We start from the raw sequence: 17,206 nt of genomic DNA on the forward strand, positions 1-17,206 counted from the left end.
ATTAAATGAGTTGATAACTTGAAAGTATTTAAAATAGTTAGGAGCATGTAGTAATTTTTCAGTATGTGTTAGTGATTGTTTTATTACTATTGCTAATAAAAATAATATAATTTCAATGTAAAAGTAGGCTTTCAGATCTAGCTTTTTAGATATTAACATGAGCATAGGCTGCCTACCTATATGAAAAATAAAATATTCACTAACATTTTAGATTTTGCAATTTCTTATAAAAGTAAGAAAATATGAAAGGGTTTTTTCTAAAGCTAGATCTTAAGAAATGGGGTATGAGCCCTAGGTGGTTTGGCTCAGTGGATAGAGTGTTGGCTTATGGACTGAAGGGTTCCGGGTTTGATTCTGGACAAGGGCACATGTCCAGGTTGTAGGCTCAATCCCCAATAGGAGGTGTGCAGGAGGCAGCCAATCAGTGATTCTCTCTCATCATTGATGTTTCTATCTCTCTCCTCCCGTCCTCTCTAAAACCAATAAAAATATATTAAAAGAAAAAAAATGGGACATAATGGGACATGAGAAAGTAAATCTTCTGTTTACAAGAAAAAAGATGATGATAGGCTAGTTAGAAAAATTTACACATAAATAGGTTTAGTGTAATTACCAAGTGCTTAGGATTGCATGAGGTGAGAAAGAAAGCTGTGTAGGTTATTAATGCAGAGGGGTGTGTGTGTGTGTGTGTGTGTGTGTGTGTGTGTGTGTGTGTCTTAGGTAAGTGTTAACTGAGGATGGACAGGACAATAACTATCATCAGGTACTTTTTTACTTGACCTTGTTCCACAACAACTCTGTGATATCCTTGATTATAAATAAAACACAAAAAACCTAAATAGGCAAAGTAACTAAACATACAGTAAAGGGTTATCAAAATGCCTGGCTTAACGGAGGCAGTATTTGAAACACATAGACTCCAGAACAGGAAAAAAAAAGTCAATAAAGGAGAGAGACTCCACTTGGCAATTAGGTAGAATAAAGGAAAAATAAAGCTAAAGAGGGAACTGCAGGGTTCTGCAGGTTAGAGGAGAATCATAAAACCAGAGAACACACAGCTCTTCAACCCCAAAACAAACCAACAAATCTGCTGAACGTGTCTGGACTTTGTCATGTTGAGAAAAAGACATAAGCAAGTGTTTGCTGTACCATCTTTAAGAATGGGACACAGAGAAGACTTTGATCAAAGCCTTACTAGATTCCTTCCTATCATACCTGGTTCATATGGAATTATAGTTATCTCTGATAGCTTCCTTCCTGGAACAGGTCCTCTTTATTGTAGGCAGTTGGGGGAAGGTCCAATTTCTTCCTGAGTCCTACATTTCTTAAAAATAACCAGCTTAAAATATCAGTGTCTTTAAAAAGGCATATTTTGGGGTGGGAAACTCTGCTTTTCCTCACCACAAAGAAATGAACAAAAGAAAATCCAACAAATCCACATAGAACTATTCTAAAACAATCAGAAAGTAAAATGTCACACATATGAAAAAATTTCACACAGATGAGGCCAAGTTCCTCCAGGAAAAACAACCATAAAGCAGAAGAGAACTGTAAAAAATTAAATATAATCCAATATATATATATTTGAGGATATAAAACCCTACCCTGTAAGAAATTAATTTTAAAAAGTAGGAAAGGAAACAGAAAAAAAAGCCAGAAAGATATAAAAAGAGTTGATTTGTTTAGAAAAGTATTTTATTTTATTTATTTAAAATATATATTTTATTGATTTTTTACAGAGAGGAAGGGAGAGATATAGAGAGCTAGAAATGTAGATGAGAGAGAAATATCGACCGGCTGCCTCTTGCACACCCCCTACTGGGGATGTGCCCGCAACTCAGGTACATGCCCTTGACTAGAATGGAACCTGAGACCTTTCAGTCCGCAGATCGATGCTCTACCATTGAGCCAAACCGGTTTCGGCTAGGAAAGTATTTTAAATAGACAAAAATGTGTTAGAAATAAAGCGTACCCAAGGGAAAACAGATTCAAGTGAAATTTAATAAGGGGTATTAAAGAAAGACAAAAAACAAACAAACAACCAAGATAATCACAGAAGATAAAAAAGTAAAATGGATAGAGAGCAAGTAGTAAAAATGAATGACAAAAAAAGGTAAGAATAATATTCATGGCGTCAGAGGCTACTTCCTGCAGTGACTTAAACCCATTCACAACTTTATTAGAGCCTGTGGAAAGTCTTGAGCTTGAGGTCCCCAGCTTGAACATGCCAGGATTTCCATCTCACAGATACTGTGAGATTTGCATTTTGCTCTTCAGTGGAGAGGTCACAGACATGGTAGCCATAAGGGGCAGAGGAAATATTTTGAAGAAACAATGATTGAGAATTTTCTGAAAAATAATGACACACATCAAATCAGAGCTCCAAGAAGTGGGTAGAACCCCATGAAGAATAAATACCATGCACACAAAAACACCCCACACCCCTGTACACATCATTTTCACACTGCTGGAAATTGGAGAAAGAAATATTAAAAACAACCTGAGAAGAAAGACACATAAAGAGGAACAGAGATGGGAAAACTGACAACCATGCCTGCAAGTCAGATGTTTGCATCTGTAAGTGTATACTCAGCCAAAGAAGAGAAATAAAAAATAGCAGCTAGGCCCTAGCCGGTGTGGCTCAGTGGACAGAGGGATGGCCTGCAGACTGGAGGGTCCTGGATTTGATTCCAGTCAAGGGCACACGCTCCAGTTGTGGGCTCGACCCCCATTAGGGGACGTGCAGGATTCTCTCTCATCATTGATGTTTCTATCTTTCTCCCTCTCCCTTCCTCTCTGAAATCAATAAAAATGTATTTTTTTAAAAGCAGCTAGTGAAACCAGAGCAGCTCCCCATGTATATTTCACCACCTCTCCTGTCTAAATATGATGAAGAGCAGCCTGGTAATTTACAAATGGACTCTGCCTCCATCAGCACTAGAAATGGTCATTATATTGTCTGGTGCAAGGATATTTATATCTTTGTGAAAAATGAGATAATGGATATAGTACAATTTGGAAAAGGTAGCTGAATATGTTTACCTGAATATACCACCCTGAGATTTTTTTCTGAAAATTGGAGTGATTATAGTTTTAGGATTGGCAGGCTTGGTGTCAGCAAGATACGGTTCTAGATTTAAGAAAATTGATTATCCATTGGGACCACCACTTTAAGAGCAACCATTTAATTATAAAGGTAACCAGGAAAAGGGCAGCAAATTTACAAAAGAGTTAAATCACTGTGGACAAAAAAATAATAAAAACTAGGACCTAAGGTGGAATTTAAATGGACTAAAAAGTTAGGAAGTGTTGATGAAATAGAAATACCTGCAAAAAAAAAATCTGAAAACACCCAGCAGCTTTGCCAACAGAAGTTGGATCTGAAGCTAAGACCAAATTAGAACCTACCTCAGATGCTACACAACTTATGAATGACCTGACACTCATTGATCATGGGCAGTCCCATCCAGAAGACCTGGATGTGTATAGCACTAGAAACAGAGATAGTCTATGTGGAGAACCATGAGATGTGTGAAGTTCCAAATAATGATGAAAAAAAATCATGTAATGGGTAATAACTTAAAACAGGGTTATCCCTTACATCTTCTAATGTATAGTTTGACCAATCACATAGCTAACTAAAACACGAACGGCAAATACAATCCAAGCAATATTAAAATATTGGTGAACAGGCAAAGATAGTAGTATTATGATGCATTTGATGACATCTAAGGGTGTTAATAAATGAAAAATAGAATAAATATGTGAACAGTTATGAGAGTAAGGTTTTTTAAAAAATCTATGCGTATATATAAATACTTATCCACATATACACTGAGTGGCCAGATTATTATGATCTCTGAACACATAATAATCTGGCCATTTGACAAGACACATCAGGCTGCACCCCCACTGTGGCACTGGGTGGGGGGACTGAAGCCATGCCCCACACCCCAGCACTGAGCCAAGGGAACTTAGGCTGCATCCCATGCCCCAGTGCTGGGCTGTGGGACCTGAGGTCATGTCCCCTGCCTATTAGGGCTTGACAGGGGACCTCAGGCTGTGCCCCCCTGCCCAGCAGGGCTTGATGGGGACCTCAAGGTGTGTCTCTTGCCTCAGCCTGGCTGGGGGACCTGAGGCCATACCCCCACCTGACAGGGCTTGATGGGGGTGGGGCCAGCCAGGCCTGGATTTAGCCCAATGGGGGTGGGGCCAGCTGGGTCTGAATCTTGTGTGATTCCCAGGCTCAAGTGGGTGGGCAGGGACTTGACTCTGGTTTCCATGGTGTGCCCCAGACTCTGACAAGAGGAAGATATTCATATACATTTTACTAATTTTCTTTCATCTCTGACACTTCTATTGTAGAGAAAGGGCAAATAGCAATATTAAAATATTTCCTCTAATTAACTCCCTTTTAATGTGCATGAATTTTATGCACCAGGTCACTATTAAGGTTATAAAGGAGCTGAAAATTTTCTAATTCTTGATGCTGTTGTAGTCATCATAAAGTCATAGTGCAACACATTACACACATACCATCATGTTGCAGCACAGTAACACACTCTAGAGGTTTGTAGTGTAAGATCTGCAGGGGGACATAGTTTGCCAACCCAAAATATGTCTATTTGGCATAGGATTATTTTAAACTGGTTAATTTTAAGGAAGAGCAAACCCGAGAGAAGTTCTGAAAACTAAGTATAAGTTAGTTACCCATTGTGAAAGACATTTATGTGGATAAAGTAAATCTCTGTTTGTAAAGGTCTTTCCTTGGCTGAACCAGGAAGAGGAGAATGACCATCTTCCTAGAAACTCTTATTAATGAGGAAGACAAAATTTAATTCAGCATAACAACCTCACCCTGGTTTACACTGCTTTTCCTGGTCACCTCCTATAACTGACTTACCTTATTCACAGCATTTTAAAAGCGTTGAGCTGAAGATGGTATTAAAGGTGATGGCTTCAGCCATTTTTATAAGTTACTTAGTTTTCCTGGGTCTCTCCCATGTATATAGGAGGAATACACGCTATTAAACTTTTGTGTTTTTTTTTTCCTGTTAATGTTTTATTACATGGATGTCTCAGCCAAGAACCCAGAAAGGTAGAGGGAACATTATTTTTCCTCCCATACAGAACAATAAGCTGTACCGTATAGCCTAGGTGTGTATTAGACTATACTATATAAGTGTGTGTAAATACACTCTATGATACTTGCAGAAAGATGCAATCCTCTGTTAAGAAACGTCTAAACCTGTAAAGAATTTTATGAGTTTATTTCAGCCAAATTGACAACATGCCTAGAAGCAAGATCTCAACAGACTGAGAAAAATGCTTCCCATAATGACAATTTGTAGTTTCTTTTATGCATTTGGAATTAAGGAGGGAACATAAGGAAGCTTACACGAATGTAGGAGAAAGCAAGACAGGGAAATTTCTATGATTAGATTACAGAATAGTTAATAAGATTACATGCTCTCCTGAGGGAGGTTATGCTTCCCAGAGATCAGACAAAGACACCTTTTAAAGATATGTTAACCCAGATGCACAAAAACAATTGACAGGGTTTGCTTAAGGTCAGTATACAGCTTTTATAGTCCTGTGATGTTTCTTTTGGTTAGATTTATTACTGAGTCCCTTTTTTTGTTCACATAGCGACATATTTCTCAGAATGTATTCCCATCATTAAGCAGCACATGAATGTAAAATGTGAGAAGAGAGAGATAAATTGAGGGAAAGATGGTTAAAAAAAAAAAAAAGTAGGACTTAGGGCTTTAAAAATTCTCAGCCCCTCCAAATGGGCATACAATGTTAAAATTTAAAAATGCCTTTTTGATCAAAGATCATATCCAAAGCATACCCCCCAGAAAACTGTTTAAAAATGAAGTCAAACTTATGGCTGTAAAATTCTTTGTTAATTCTTAAGGAATATCAAAGGTTTATTTAGATTAGGGGTGTCGAACTCAATCAGAGAAGGGGCCAAAATCTAAAATCCAGCCTAAATCGCGGGCCAAATGTTTACTGAACAGTCATAAACTGTCATTGTGATGGAAACGCAGCGGAGTGCAGTGATGACAGCGCAGTGCATGCGGGCCACATTGCAAGGCCTGGCGGGACGGATTTGGCCCGCGGGCCTTGTGTTTGACACTTGTGATTTAGATCTTTAGAGTTATATTCAATCACACACAAGGACCTTTAAAGAGATTATACATGTACCTAATAGATCTTTTAAATGACAGTTTTTTCCCCCTTTTTAAAAAATTCTCACCTGAGGACACACACACACACACACACACACACACACACACACACAAAAACACAGAGAGAGAGAAAGAGAGAGAGAGAGAAAGACAGAGAGAGAGAGAGAGAGAGAGAGAGAGTAACATTTTGATGAAACTCTTGCAATTATGACATACTGGAATTGGCTTCTAGCATTTTCCAGCTAAAATTGATCATATAACATCAAGATAAAATGAATATGAATATTATGTACCAAAGTACACTGCAACTTCATTTTAAAAACAAAAATTACAGGATATGTAAGGAAACATGTAGACAAACACTAATAATAAAAGATGTTACTGTAATACTCTCAGTATAAGACATAGCAAATGGACAAAAATATATAAGGAGATAGAATACCTACACAACATAACTTATAACACAGATATTACAGATGTACTAGTATATAGAACTAAATATCCTGACTACCTTCTACTCAAGCATCTATGACACATTGACAAAATTTGATCATATATTAGGTCACAAGAAAAACATCTCTAATTTATGTTTTGTAGAAATATTACAAATAACATATGTGATTATGATACAATAAAGCTGGAAATTCCTAATGAAAGCAAACAAGCAAATAAACAAAACAAATTAGTTCTTTCACCTGGAAATAAAAAATCTTTTCTATTAAACAACTCATGGGTGCCAGGGAAGCACAGATTGAAATTACAGAATCTATAATGAAAACAATACATATTAGAATCTATAGAATACAATTAAATCAGTGATCACAGGAAAATTAATTGGTTTAGAAACAAAATAGGAAAATAATAAAATAAACAAAAAGGACTAGCAAACAAAGCATAAAGATAAAAGCATAAGTTGAAACAGGAAACAATGAACCTAAAAGCAGAGATTGAGAATAGAAAACAATAGACAACACTAATAATTCAAAATCTTATTTAAAAAAATAATAAAACATACACATCACTAGCTAACTTGTTCAAAAGCAAAAATAAGACACAAATATGTAAAATAAGTGACAAGAAGCAAACAATCATGGAAACAGAATATTTTTAAATCATGAGACTACTTTGAAGACATATACATAATTGAATTTGTAAACCTAAACAAATGGATAATTTCCTAGGAAAATACATATTACCAAAATTTATTCACTGGAGTTAGACAAATTTCCATTAAAGAAATGGAGAAAATAATTAAGGAGCTACCTGGCCAGAAAGATCAAACCCTAGATGCTCTATATATTGTTCCAGAGCATTAAGAATAAAGGATTCTTAGGACATATTCCTAGAAGTGGGATCACTGGGTCAAATGGGAGTTCCATTTTTAGTTTTTTGAGGAAATTCCATGATGTTTTCCATAATGGCTGCACCAGTCTGCATTCCCACCAGAGTACTAGGGTTCCTTTTCTCCACAAACTCACCAACTCTTGTCATTGGTTGATGTGTTGATAGCCATTCTAACAGGTGTGAGGTGATACCTCATTGTAGTTTTAATTTGCATCTCTCAGATGATTAGTGGCCTTGAGCATTTTGTCATGTCTCTTGGTCTTCTGTATGTCCACTTTGGAGAAGTGTGTAGGTCCTTTGCCCACTTTTTAATTGGGTTGTTTGTCTTCCTTTTGTTAAGTTGTATGAGTACCTTATATATTTTGGAAATTAACCCCTTATCAGATGTATCCTTGGCAAATATGTCCTTCCATGCAGTGGGCTTTCTTGTTGTTTTGTTGATGGTTTTTGTTTGTTTGTTTTTTGCTGTGCAGAACCTTTTTATTTTGATGTAAGTCCATTTGTTTATTTTCTCCTTAGTTTCCATTGTTCTAGATTTATTGGTAAACATATTGCTATGAGAGATGTCTGAAACTTTGTTGCTTATGGATTCTTCTAAGATTTTTATGGTTTTACGACTTTCATTTAAGTCTTTTATTCATTTTGAGTTTATTTTTGTGTATGGTATAAGTTGGTGGTTTAGTTTCATTTTTTTGCATGTACCTGTCCAATTTTCCCAGCACCATTTATTGAAGAGACTGTCTTGATTCCATTGTGTGCTCTTGCCTCCTTTGTCAAATATAAACTGAGCATAATGGCTTGGGTCAATAAATGTTCTAATATCTTAAATCAAGACATCACATGAACTCATATGAATACTCATATTTTTAAACGTTTCAAATCTGAATCTGTTGTATTCGTTCACTCACTCATTCAACAAATTAAGCATTATCCATGTCTACTTTCTTTGGCCTATAGATATAAACATGAGTAAAGGAGAAAAAAATCACTGTCTTTATGGGAAAACACTAGAGGCATTTCTATTCATATCAAAGCAAAGAAAACAAAGGAAAAAAAGAGATCCTGAGAGATAAAATAATTTTCTATTGTCTCTTGAACACGTTTGTTGCAAACTACAGTAAAAACTCTCTCTCCAGTGCTCTCCTACTTGAGGTTTAAGTAGATAGCAGTTAGAGACAAAGTCCACAGGTTTTGTAGTGGATACTACTAATAACACAGTGGCTCTTACTGTCTTTGTTAAAGTGCTGAGAGAAGCCATTTTAACAGCCATTGTGAAATGAGAGGAAAAGGAAAAGAAAGGAGGGAGGGAGGAATGCAGGGAAAGAGGGAGAAATGTTGAAAGAGAGTTGGCAGTGAGAACATCTGTTATCAGGGGTAGAATGATCTGACCAGGATGTGGGACAGTGATAAGCAGTAATATCAGGTCACTTTGCTCCAGTGAAGGAATCCACTGCTGGCTCTGCTAACAGGATTTTCACAGTCTAGCAAGGTCCACTTTCTTTGTGAAAGCTTCTCACAGCAATAAACAAGCTGTCTGCAAAAGTGTTCTCCTCTGATCCCTCTGGAAGGAAATATTGCCTAAAGCAAATTCCTGTGAATTTGGAAGAGTTGCTGGGCTTGACAATATCTTCCTCCTTGTTTCCTTCTTCCAATCCTTAAAGGTAGAATTGTAGCATTTGAAGTAGGAAGGCAATTAAATATTGTGTCCCAATATTCTATCATGGCAGGGGAATTGAACTGTTCTATAAGCCCAGGCTAGGCTCTAGAGGGGAGCAAGTCACTGAGGCAGGACAAATCCCAAGCATTCCCCTCTCAGCAAGAGGTTAGGTGAGTTGTACAAAGTCAGCTATCTGAATATGCAACTCCCAGGACTCACTTCATATCACGTCTTTCCCTCACCTTCTCCTTCGTACACATGCTACTTCTAGAACATGTCATTCTTCCCATCTACTTATTCATGTCTTGGTACCTCCTTTATGATTCCCAAAGCCCATTTGCAGGTGTTGGGTAGCAAGACGACACTCAGATGAGTGTCCTAGCCCCATCTGGAATTTCTAAGAGCTGCACAATATCCCTGATTTCACCAGACTTTGTTGATGTTGCTTATACCACTTATTAAGGGGCACAAATATATACCTGAAATAAGTCAGAAAGAAAATGTCATTTAACTCAGGTTTTCTTAATAATATTTGTTCATTAATTAAACTAAAAATGACAAGTGGTCAATTTTCCCCCAAAGTGGCCAGTGTCTTGGAGTGGTATGGTAGATTGTAAAAAATGGACATAACATGTTCTCTCCTGCTCTTTTGCAATGTAAATTTTCCACTCCATGATTACTTTCTAAGCATGCTGCGATGAAACTGTCACATAAGGAAGCTGATCTATTCCATTTGAGGACGGGAACTAAGATGCCCTAACTTACTGCCAGAACCAACTTTGAACCCCAATCTTCAATTAAAAAACACACACAAAATGTTCCTAAATTTAGGGATTCTAAATAACAATATTATTTCTCACACTTCTATGGGTTTAGAGGGCAATCTCTCTGTTGGTTTTACTTGAGCTTATTCATAACTGATGTAGTTTTTTTTTTATTTTATTTGAAGGGGATGCTACTATGCCACCCCAAAATAGTCCACTTGACATAACAATTATTTGGATCTGAAGGCAATTGAGAATCAACTGATGCAGAAAGAAGGCTCCCATCTTCCCTTATGTACCTAGAAGTAGAAGCTCCCAAAAGAAATCAAAAGAACTCATTTGTCATAATTCCCTCCTCAGGAGCAGGAGACAAGAAACAGACCTTGTCACAGGACTATCATATCTCCCATCTATTCTCCTATGGAACCATTACATCTTCCAAGTCATTTGTTCTCACATAAGAGCCTTTCCTCACCCTCCCATCCACTTATTTAGGTGTTAAATAGCTTCAATTATAACCACCCCATTGAGTTACTCAGCACTGAGTACTCCTGCATGTATGTCATATTGCACATATAATTTTTCCTTGCTAATATGTCTTTTTTTAGTTTAATGCACAGATCCGCAGATACTGAACCTTGCCAGGGTAGAGGAAAGGTGTATTTTTTCCCCTCTCATACATTATGTCAAGGACTTAACTGGGTTCAGTCATGTATATCATCCGTATATTCTCACTAACACATTTAAGCTATGTCCTTGTAAGAGCTTTTGGTGTGAAAATGGTGGACATAGTATACATTCCAAAGACAGGGGAGGTTTGAGGAATGTCTGATTGCCAGGTCCAGCTCATGGGTCAACCTGCACTCATATCCTCTCAATAAACTCCTCTAACAGAGTCTAGGTTATCTGTCTATAGAATTTCCCACATGCTTACTTTATCCAATTGTTTCTTCATGGAGTAATATAACTTATCCTCTTCCAGTCTATAATATAGTCAAAGATTTAGATGTTTAAGTGATGCTGTGTACTTCATGTTGCTTGCTATCAAGTTCATAAGTCTAGGTTTAGTCGCTATTACTGGATGCTTAGACTAATCACTTGGTTCGGGTAGGGGATTATCAGTTTTCTCATTGTTAAAGTGCACTGCTTCTTCCTTCACAATTTGTAGATAATCTGTGGGCAAACACTCTAACACCATGCAAATATTCTGTTTTCTACCAGCTTTTGTCTAAGAGTCTTAGATTCTACTGATGCCCCTTCCTGAATTATATGTTATACTCGGGATTGCAAAGTGGTGGTTTTATAATGTATCATTCCTTTTACACTTAGTAGCTGGCATACTTTTCAAAGAGGAGTCTCTCTCTCTCTTCGTATTATTTTTGACTCATGGATTTTACTTACTCTTTTTGCTAAAATAAATTACTGTTATTACATCTTTAATACTCAACTTGTCCCACTTTTGGCCAGTAGAGGCCCTTTCAAGCCAGCTTATGTATCTTTTTGACATGATCTGATTAGGCTGTGAGCATTTTCTAGTTTCCTAGTACACTATGATGTTCTTAGGCTCACTTTTCACTTTCCTGCCCCAGATCTAGAAGCTGCCATGTGTAGAGAGATAATTCCAAGATGGACGAACATCAAGTTTAAAGGCCTGAGGAAGAACCATGCTAACCATGTGAGTAAAGTAGAAAGGAGAGCAGTGTGACTGGAATGGTTAATGAGTAGAGATCAGATCTTGTAGGTTAAAGTAAAGGTTTCAAATTTGACTCTCAGTGAATGGGAATTCATTAGAATGTTTGTTGTTGTTGTTTTGTTTCTAAATATATTTTCATTGATTTCAAAGAGGAAGGGAGAGGGAGAGATCAATGTGAGAGAGAATCATGGATTGGCTACCTCTGCATGCCTCCTCCTGGGGATTGAGCCTGCAAACCGGGCATGTGCCCTTGACCAGAATCGAACCCAGGACCCCTCTGTCTGCAGACTGATGCTCTATCCACAGAGCCAAGCTGCCTAGAATGTTTTGAAAAGAAGCATAACTTTATCTAATTTACCTTTAATGGGATCCCTCTGGCTTCTTTGTTAGACTAGACCTGGGGGCACAGATAGAAGAAGAGAGACTAGTTAGGAATATATTTTATTTTTTCAGGGGAAAGATGAGGTGGTTTTGACAAGGCAAGCTGATCAAAGCATGAACAATGTTTGATTCTTAATAAGTTTTTTAGCTAGAGCAAAGATGTTGTGGGATGCAAGAGAAAGAAAAGAGCCAAGAAAGCTAGACCTCTCATTCAGTGTCAGAAGTGTTGTGAGTAAAAACTCTTCAGAGCCCTGAATTATGGAAGTGATCATTCTTTTTCCAAAATGTAAGTTCAGGCTTCTAATGAGAGCTAATGCAGTGGAAGCTCGCAAATTTGAACCGTTACTTTTTAATTTAATTCTTTTTTTCCCTAAGCATTCTCTGGTGTCTGTTTTGGCAACTCAAATTTGGTTCAGATCAATAGTTACCTGTTCAAGTCTGACATGTATGGCAAAATGACAAAAATAGTCCTTTCCAATTCAGTTGTTAACATTTTTAAGAAATATAAAATTCATAACATAAAGAATACAAATGATAGGTTTCCAGCTCAAGAAAAAAAAAATCATAGTATAAAGGACCATATTGATCAAGAACCTGATCAGCACTCCACAAGTGATTTTTGTGCCCCTTCCCAGGTGCTAGCACCACTCCCCTCCCTAGAGATAGATGCTGTTTTAATTCCCAACCCCATAGATTTACTTAGCCTGTGTGTGAATTTTATAGAAATTGAATCATGCATTACGTAGTTTTCATGTCTGGATTTTTCTGCCCAACATTATATTTATGTGAGTGATTCATCGGTATCATTGCACATAGTAGTATTTCATTAATTTTTTATTGCTATATTTTGTACAAATATAATCAATTTATGTATTCACTCTACTGATGGATATCTGAGCTATTTCATGGATTTGGCAATTACAAATAACATTGCAATGAACATTCTTGTATATGACTTTTGACACATATGTATATATTTATTTGGATATATATCTAGGAGTAAAATTACTGGATTATAGTAAGTGGTTAAAGTTTGATTTTCAAAACTGGTTGTACAAATTTACAGTGGTACCAGCAGTATATGAAGGTTTTAGTTGTACTATATCCTCACAATACTTGATATTTTCATTCTTCTTTATTTAAGCCATTTAGTTATATCTCATTATGGTTTCAATTTGCATTTTTGATAACTAATAAGATTGATCACCTTTTCACATATCCACAGGAATAAACAGAATATATGCATTTACTGTTATAAATTCCCTCATGCCTAGCTTTAGATACATTTCACAAATTAGCTTGTATTTTATTTATTATTTGGTTTGGAATATTTTATATTTTCTGTAGTAATTAATTTTTAACTCATTGTCTGTTTAAACTTATGTTGCTAAATTTCCAAACACAAGGGTATTTTGTGGTTATCTTTTTACTTTTGCATACTCTGAGTGTTTTCATTCCTTTAAAATGTATTCTATGACCCAACATATGGTAAATTTTGGCATTTGTTTTGTGTGTTCTTGAAAGTAACAACCTATAATTGTTCAGGTCAATCTTCTATCATGTCAAATGTGAACAAGCAGGAAAGGAAAAAGGAGGTTTCTAGAAGATTTGTACAATATAATATGCAAGTCTGACTTACTTTGGCATGGATGAAAGAAGCAAAAAACATTCCCTGATCACAATAACACAAAAGTTGAAATTAACAACAAAAACAGAAAGAAAAACATTACCAACCTCTAAAGTAAAATACAATTTTTCCTAAAAAACTTATATAAAAGGAAAAAAATATTTTAAAAATAAGTACAGTTACATAAATGCTACTTATCAGATAAAAATTAAAGTATTACTAAGAGAAAAAAAAAATCTTAGACCTAAATATTTATATTAATAAAAAATAAAAATATATTATTCAAACTCAGTAGGTTAGAAAAACATGCAATATTAAATCTAAGGAAAGCAGAAAGGAAAGGAAGCAAAAGCAAAAACTGTTGATATAAAAAACAAAACTGCTATCTATAATGATAAAAGCATAATATGCTAATTAGACTGGACATCCTTCTGAACATCCTTCTGGATGAAGCTGCGGCAGCGGGGGCTGAGATATAGGCAGTTAGGGATAATCAGGTAGGCAGGCAAAATGGTTAGGAGTGATCAGGCAGGCAGAGGCATTAGGAATGATTAGGCAGGCAGGAAAGAGAGCGGTTAGGAGCCAGAAGTCCCAGATTGCAAGAGGGTGCAGGATGGGCTGAGGGACCCCTCCCCTTGCAACAATTTTGTGCACTGGGCCTCTAGTCCTACATAATATAGAGTTAATATGCTAATTAGACCAAACAGCAAAATGACCATCCAGACGACCTTCTGGATGAAGCTGGGGAAGCGGGGGTTGCTGTGAGGACTAAGGAGCCAAGGCTGCAAGGGCCGAGCCACTTGCATGAATTTCATGCATTAGGCCTCTAATATTCAACATATAAATCAAAGAGATTATTCTCTAAAAAAGTCAATAAAATGAATAACATTATTGTATTAGAATAAACTAAGCTTAGACATTTGTTATAAGCAACCCTTAAATCCTTGTGGCTTATCACATAAATTTTATTTGTCCTGCACACAAAGTCCACTGTAGATTAGAAGTCTCTCCAAGGCAAGTGTTTTTGTTTTGTTTTTTTCATGTAGCAATTCAGCAATCCAGGCGGGGTTCTGTGCTATGAACACAGGCCCTCCATGCTTACTATCAGCAGGGAAGAGGACCTGGAAGCTTTCACAGGGATTTTTACCCTCAGTCTGGTATGTCTCAATGGCTCCAAGGGAGATTTGTTTTATTACACCTTGAATGGAAACACAAAGCTCCAAGTCTAATACCCTAGGAATGTGAGGAGCCAATGGGTCTGGGGTAAAAGAGTTACTTTCTAACATGTCCATTTCATTTGTGCAGGAAGTCACATGGCTTGGAAATGTGAAAGTGTTCCCTTCCTGACACTACTCTTTACTAGAAGACAATTAGAAATGAAACTACTGGGTTGTAGGATATATATCTTCGACTTTTCTAACCATTGCTAGATTACCTCCCATATTAGTGTTATCAATCTAAACTTCCACTAATAGTATATTCAATTTACTATTTCTCCACATCCTCATCAAGAAATAAGAAATAATATTAAGAATCATCATTTTTGCCAACCAGATAGCTGTGACATGTCTCATTGTTGGCTAAATTTTTATTTTCCTGATTTGTAGCAAAATGGAGGATTTTTAAAAATGTATTGGCTATTTGAACTTCCTCTTCTGTTAATTGCTTGTTCACATTCTGTGCCCATGTAGCTATTGAGTTGTGTTATTTAATGATTTTTAGGCATCATTATGCATTCTGGAAGCTAATACTTTCTTATTTACATGCATTGCAAATATCTCATCCCAGTCTGTACCTTGACTCTAATCTTTGCACTCTTCTAATGGTGTCTGGTTATTGTCTAAAAATTTTTAAATATTTATTTAGTCAAAATGTATCACTATTTTGCATTATTAAGGTTTTTTTTTGTTCCTGGCTTTTAAAATCTTCTCAGTTCCAAAGTCACATTTACTAGTATAGCACCTACATGTAATTTTGAAATTATGGTTCGCTTCTCACATTTAAATTTTAATTCCATTTGGAACTTACATTTAAACAATATTGTAAAGTTTTTATCATATTTAGTTGTTATTTTTACATAGATAACTGTGAGAAAAGAATTTGAGATGAAGACCCATGAAGAAAATGTAGTGTTAGAGCCCACTGAGACAAAGGATATTAAATGATAGCCAGGGGGTGGAGAAGCGGGCTTTCAGTACATTGGAAAGATGGAGGCAAAATTATTGATACGGGCAATGATTTTTTCTTCTCTCACTAGACAAATGATTGACTTTGTTCTTGTTGGATATAATTGTATAAAAGCAATCTGATTTTTTGTGTGTGAATGTTCCTTAAACAGAAGCACTAGGTTGTTTATAAATTTCTCTGGATGAGTGATGTAAGCTCGAGTATAACAGGGCAGTCACACGGTAAGAATTAGGCCATTTTTTGCTCTGAGAGTTATCTCTGGCAGGTATTCAGACTTTATGAATTTAGGGGATGTGGGAAATAAAAAAGCCATTCTGATTTATGCAACATCTGCTCTGGCTCTGCTTGGCTATCGCACTTCCATTAAGTTCTGGAGTTGTGCATAAATTAGTTGATACTTATAGGCAGTTTGGAGGAGGGGTGTCTCTTCCTACAGGTCACAATTCACTAGATTGCTAAAATACTCAGTTATCCCATCACAATTTATAGACTAGTTTACTTTTTCCTATTGGTTTGTAATGATACTTCTGTCATATAGCAAATTTCCACATATGCATGTTTGTTTGGGGTTTCCTATTGTATTTCCTGGGTTATTTGTCTGCCCCTACAACAATAACTCCTTGTGATTAATTACTATGTCTTTATAATAAATCCTATTATCTGCTAGAATGAGTACCCACACATTATTTCTTTTACTTACTTTATTTTTGGACACTAAAAACACCCCCTAAAAGATCCATGTCAATTTTAGAATTACTACATTCTCTGAAAAAATATAATTGAAGATTGTGATTGTAATGTGATTGAATTCAGAGATCAAAATAGGCAGAATTGACATTTTCTTGTATTGATTTGTCTTATTCATGAACATGGTCTATTTCTCCATGAGGCTTGATTTGAAATCAAGTGGGCCACTCAGATCTTCATTCAGAGAAAACCAGCACTGACTGCAGGATGAATTCTGGTGTTCAGTTGAACCTTCGGTCAGTTGTTATGGACCCTATGCTTAGGATAGATGTGTGTGAACATATGTATGCATTTATGTTCTATATACAGTATTTGAAGGAATGGAAGTGCAAGTTATTAGGATATGTATATGTTCAAATGAAGTAAATGGTGCTGCACAGTTACTCAAAGTGATTTCACAAAACCCCACCAATAGTATATGAGTAATATAGTTCCTGCACATCATTGCCATTACTTGGTATTGTCACTCTTTTGCATTTTAGCCATAATGATGGTATTTCATTGTGCTGTGTGTGTGTATTATATTCTAGTGTTTATTATTTTTAATATATTTTTATTCATTTCAAAGAGGAAGGGAGAGGGAGAAAGAGAGAGAGAGATAAAAACATCAAT

The 17,206-nt window shown here is 36.2% G+C and overlaps 1 pseudogene; it reads left to right on the forward strand.

The window, feature by feature from the left end:
• Window positions 1–2,532: 2,532 nt before the first annotated feature.
• On the forward strand, window positions 2,533–3,526 carry LOC118731709 (annotated as a pseudogene).
• The last annotated feature ends 13,680 nt before the right edge of the window (window positions 3,527–17,206 follow it).

This window comes from Pipistrellus kuhlii, unplaced genomic scaffold (assembly GCF_014108245.1).
Source record: "Pipistrellus kuhlii isolate mPipKuh1 unplaced genomic scaffold, mPipKuh1.p scaffold_m20_p_32, whole genome shotgun sequence".
NCBI classification, from domain to species: domain Eukaryota; kingdom Metazoa; phylum Chordata; class Mammalia; order Chiroptera; family Vespertilionidae; genus Pipistrellus; species Pipistrellus kuhlii.